This window comes from Puma concolor, chromosome B2, assembly GCF_028749965.1.
Source record: "Puma concolor isolate L17-30 chromosome B2, mPumCon1.1.hap2, whole genome shotgun sequence".
NCBI classification, from domain to species: Eukaryota; Metazoa; Chordata; class Mammalia; order Carnivora; family Felidae; genus Puma; species Puma concolor.
The window spans coordinates 1,692,255-1,697,783 of NC_141671.1; the positions used below are offsets into that span (position 1 = coordinate 1,692,255).

Here is a 5,529-nt window from a genome sequence, read left to right on the forward strand (position 1 = left end):
ACATTCTGTGTGATTCCATTTATAGGAGATACCCAGAATAAGTGAATCCATAGAAAAAACAAAAGGCAGATTAGTGATTTCCAGATGCTGGGGGTGAGTGCAGGTTTCAGGAATGACTACTTAATGGGTACAAGGTTTCCTTTGGGGTGATTGGGGTGATGAAAATGTTCGGATAGTGGTAATGGCTGCACAACGTTGTGAAGGGACTAAATGCCATTGGATTGTACACTTTAATGAAAACAGTGAATTTTATGTTAGGTGAGCTTTACCACAATTTTTTAAAAAGTGGAAGAAGAGGGACTAAAGTGTTTTGAAAGACTTTATGTTTTTTAAAAAGATCAAGAGGGGTGCCTTGACTTCAGTTCAGGTCACGATCTCACAGTTCATGGGTTCAGGCCCCGCATCGGGCTCTGTGCTCATAGTACGGAGCCTGCTTGGGGGTCTGTCTTCTCTCTCTGTCTCTTCCCTGCTTGCCCTCTATCTCCCTCTCAAATAATTTTTTTTTAAAAATATCAAGATCTTTTTCTTTATATTTTGTTAAGATAATTATATATGTTACTTCAAATATTCACTAAAACAATGGAAATGGAATGATTACATTCCAAACAAATGGAGAAAAAAAGTTGTAAAAAATTAATAAGCCACTAAATAAATAAAAGAAAGCGAAAAAAACCTCATACAATATCTGTTTAAGCAAAATAATGACAGGAGAAAAAGGTTTTAAAAGTGCAAATAAATCAGTAGTCATTTTAAGCAGAAATTACCTCCAACTGCTAGTTAAGTGACAGTTAAATTGTATATAACAAGACTTAACTTATACTATTTATGGGAGTTTTGACTAAAGCTGACCAGCTTCTTTCACTCAGTAATATGCATTTAAAGTTGCTCCTTGTGTTTTCACGGCTTAATGGCTCATTTTGGGGGACACTGAATAGTATTCCATTGTCTGGATGAACCAGTTCACTTATCCATTCACCTACCGAGGGATGGTTGCTTCCAAGTTTGGCAATTACAAATAAAGCTGCTGAAACATCCACGTGAAAGATTTTGTGGGAGCTCGTTTGTCACTCATATGGGTAAATACCAAGGAGTGCAACTGCTTCCTCATAGGATAAACCTGTGTTGAGTGTTATAAGAAATTAACAAGCTGTCTCCCAGAGCGGCTGCACCATTTTGTATCCCCACCAGCAACGAATCAGGGTTCCTGTTGCTCCACATGCACACCAGCATCTGGCATTGTCAATGTTCTGGACTTTGGCCATTCTAATAGCTCTGTAGTGGCACCTCATTGTTTAAATGTGCAATTCCCTAATGACATAGGATGTTGAGCATCTCTTTTTTTAAGTTTATTTATTTATCTTGAAAGAAAGAGAGTGCGAGCATGCACAGGGGAGGGGCAGAGAGGGAGAAAGAGAATCCCTAGCAGGCTCTGGACAAACCCTGAGATCATGACCTGACTGAGATCAAGAGTTGGTCATTCAACCTACTGAGCCACCAAGGTGCCCTGATGCTGAGCATCTTTTAATGCTTTCCTTGCCATCTGTACATCTTTGGTCAAGTGTCCAGATCTTTTCCCTATTTTTGTAAACAGGTTGTTTGTTTTCTTGTTTGTGAGTTTTAAGAGTTCTTTGTATATTTTGTGTACCAGTCCTTTATCAGATACGTGTTTTTCAGATATTTTTTGTGGCTTGTCTGTAGCTTGTCTTCTCATTTTCCTGATACTGCCTTTAGCAGAGCATATGTTTTTAAACTTTAATAAAGTACCACTTATTGGTTATTTCGTCCAACAATCATGCTTTTGGCGTTGCATCCAAGAACCCATTGCCAGAGTTGACGCCACCTAGATTTTCTCCTGTGTTATCTGCTAGAAGTTTTATCGTGATAAAGTAGCTTCCTTGTGGACCGACTTGTTAGGAGAACAAAGAGCTCCTTCTTGCAAAGGAAGCTCTTCTACCTTGCATTTTGGTGCTTGGCGGTGCTTTTATTAAAAATCCAGATTTTTAAATTCATTCATTCATTCATTCACTCATGCATTCATTCAAGAATAGCTATTGTGTACTACATTTCAGAATGGCTACTTTTCCCCTCTCCTAGCCACAGGCAAGAGGGTATTTTTTCTTGGTCTTCAAAGTGAGAGCCTGGTGGAGCTCCTGTAGGTAAAACTCAGGAAAGCAGAGGGCTCTCCCAGGACAGAGCCTCCTTGCAGTGTTCAACCCTCAAGCTACTCTACACTGAGCCTCCAGCAATTCATTACTTATGGTTTAATTTTCCTGCCCTGGTATTGATTTCTGCTGCCACCTCCTGGCTTCTGCTCTGGAAAATTGTGATCATTTACCTGTCTCTCCAGTTTGGAGGCAGCAGTTAGTTCGGTGACCTCAGTTCTCTGATGGGTCTAAGAAGGGTTGTTTCAGCTCTTTCCTTGTCGTGAGGATGGGAGTGACGCCTTCCAAGCTCTCTACATGTTGATCGGAAACCAAAAGTCCTATCTCCATCTATATTTACATAATTAATACATGTTTGAGACTACAGTAAAAAGTAAAACCTTACAAAAATGAGATGGAAAGTGCTGGAGCCCCCTAGCTGCAGCCCTGGATATAACAAATTTGACAGTCGGTATATATTCTTCCAGGCATTTTTTATGTCAATGCCCATCATGGTTTTTCCAAAGTTGCAAAGGGCCTGTGGCATTTTTTTTTTTTTAGTTTTCTACCATATTTAAAATAAAATACAAAAGGAATATTCTAAAAGTTGGGATATAGTTGAAATAATTATGTTTAAACATGAACTCTGTTAACATCAAATAAATATACAATAATTGTATGTATAATGTACTTTGGAGATATCAAGAAAAGTCTATATTTGAGTCTTCATAAAACTGAGGATGAGGCTAAGCGGCCTCACTGATATTATCTAAAACTCTATTAATTTATCTTCATATTTACTTAAAATAATAATGATAACAAAAGTACACATACTATAGTTGGAGTTACCTCCCTCCTACCCCTACTTGATAGTTGGATTTTAGGAAGGGAAAAAGGATGTAAGTTTTTAAATTTTAATAGGTCTTATAAAATTATCCTTTAGGGGCGCCTGGGTGGTGCAGTCGGTTAAGCGTCCGACTTCAGCCAGGTCAGGAACTCGCGGTCCGGGAGTTCGAGCCCCGCGTCAGGCTCTGGGCTGATGGCTCGGAGCCTGGAGCCTGTTTCCGATTCTGTGTCTCCCTCTCTCTCTGCCCCTCCCCCGTTCATGCTCTGTCTCTCTCTGTCCCAAAAATAAATAAACGTTGAAAAAAAAATTTTTAAATTATCCTTTAATGTGTTTGTGCCAAGTTACAATTTCACAGCAGTATTTCAAAACTTGCTTTCCGAAACTCTGGCCCAGATTTGTTATTATGAATTTTGTAAATACTTGTCAGTCTAATGGAGGGGAGAATATATTACTATTTTAGTTAGCATATCTTTAAATATATGTGAAGGGAAGCTTCTTTTATTATGTTTGTCGTCTGAATTGTTTCTACTTCTGTGGATTGCCTGCACATACTATTGGTTCATGTTTTCTCTGCTGGTTGTCTTTTCTGAGGGATAATAATGGTAATGCAAAGCATTTACATAGTGATTGCAGTGTCAGGTATTACATTTTTTAAAATGTTTATTTATTTTGGGGGGGGGAGAGAGAGAGCATGAGCAGGGAAGGGGCAGAGAGAGAGGGAGACACAGAATTGGAAGCAGGCTCCAGGCTCTGAGCTGTCAGCACACAGCCTAACATGGGCTCGAACTCACCAATGGTGAGAATATGACTTGAGCTGAAGTCAGCCACTTGACCACCACAGGCGCCCCCAGTGTCAGGCATTTTAAAGCACTTTACATATTCATTCTACATGCTGATGTGCTGGGTGTAAAATGATGAATAATGAAATATGATCCCTGCCCTCTGGGGAGTGTGGCGGGAGAACTGTCTAAAAGAAAAATCTTTGTTAATCTAACAGGTAAATTTTCTCTTGAAAAGTTGTCTTGAGAAGTAGTTTTGAAGTCACTGGTATAAAATCAGGTTTCCTTGGAACTGTGAACAGGACAATGAGAAGGGATGCTTTGAACAACAAAACGGGAGTCCTGACTCAAGGCTGAAGGAAAATCATAACAGCCGACCTCATTCAAAAAAGTGATACGATTGTTTGACTCACTAAATGAACAAGTCCTCAGTCCTCTAACCCGTGGATTCCCATGATGGGCGGTGCATGCAAAGGTGAGTTTATAAACTCGGTAAGGGACCCTGGGAGGGAGACCAGAGCTCAGAACACAAGTAGAGGTTTCATAGGAAGGAAAATGCAACGGCATCTTGGCAAGTAAGAATCTTCTCTCTTCCATTTCTCTCCAAAATCCTGCACGAAATATAGAAAAAACAAACGTAGTCTAGTGAGTGAAAGGAGTTTCTGAATGCTGGTTTACCTGAAGCGGCCAAGGTAGGCTTCCTCCGGGGGAGAAGGGTGGTGATGGAGTTGGCTAGGTGGCCTGCACCGAGTGTCACGGAGAGCGGGATGGAGCCCGGGCCTCCCCACCTGCGGCTCCCCGGGGCTCCGACCTCCCCATCTGGGGCTCCCCGGGGAAGGAGGGGGGAAGGGCCTCCCCACCTACGGCTCCCCGGGGCCCCGACCTCCCCCCCTGCGACTCTCCTGGGCTCCGACCTCCCCACCTGTGGCTCCCCGGGGCCCCAACCTCCCCACCTGCGGCTCCCGGGGCGCGGGCTTCCCCACCTGGGGCTCCCGGGGCCCGAAGAGCGGTGGCGGCCGCGCCAGGTCAGCCCTGCCTCGGTTCCGCTCTGCTCTGGCGTCCACGCCGTCTCCGCCGGGCGCCCGCGTGTAGCCTTGTTTCCAGCCCAGTTCTCCCCGGTCTCTGTTCGCGCCAAGGCCCAGAGAAGCGAACCGGAGGGAAATGCAGGTGTGCCCCCGCGGTCTGACGCATTTCAGGGGCGAGTACCAGAGATCCCGGCCTTTCCCGGAGTCCGGGAGCTCCCGGGGGGGGGGGGGGGGGGGCAGCAGGTGTCCGCGCGTCACACGGAGGCGCGCTGGCTGTGCCTGCTCATGTAGCACCTGCTGCGGTGAGAGGGACCCGAAAACGCCTGTCCGGGGTCCGGCGGGGAGGGTGGAGGCGGCGTGCGGGGAGAGCAAACGCGCGGAGGCGTCACCGCGGCACCCACCGCGGGGCGAAGAGTCCGGCCGCGCGGTGCGGGCACCGGACGAGGTGGCCGAGTGGTTAAGGCGATGGACTGCTAATCCATTGTGCTCTGCACGCGTGGGTTCGAATCCCACCCTCGTCGGGAGGTTTTCTTTGAACCCTAGCCGGGGTGCACACAGGCGGGCTCTGTGAGAGCGTCCGGGGTCTCCCGGGTAACGCTTGGTCAGCAGCACCTGTCAGAGTGGGGTCGCTGGATCCAGCATCTGAGATGCGGACCTTCTGGAGAGAAGAAAGATGTTTATACTCACCGCGGAGCCTCTAGGTCTTTTGAAGAATGGTCCACTGAGGGATATAGAAA

The 5,529-nt window shown here is 45.5% G+C and overlaps 1 non-coding gene across 1 annotated transcript; it reads left to right on the forward strand.

The window, feature by feature from the left end:
- Nucleotides 1-5,231: 5,231 nt before the first annotated feature.
- Nucleotides 5,232-5,313, forward strand: TRNAS-GCU (transfer RNA serine (anticodon GCU)). Its single transcript has one exon. It is a non-coding gene; the product is annotated as a tRNA-Ser (tRNA).
- Nucleotides 5,314-5,529: the final 216 nt, after the last annotated feature.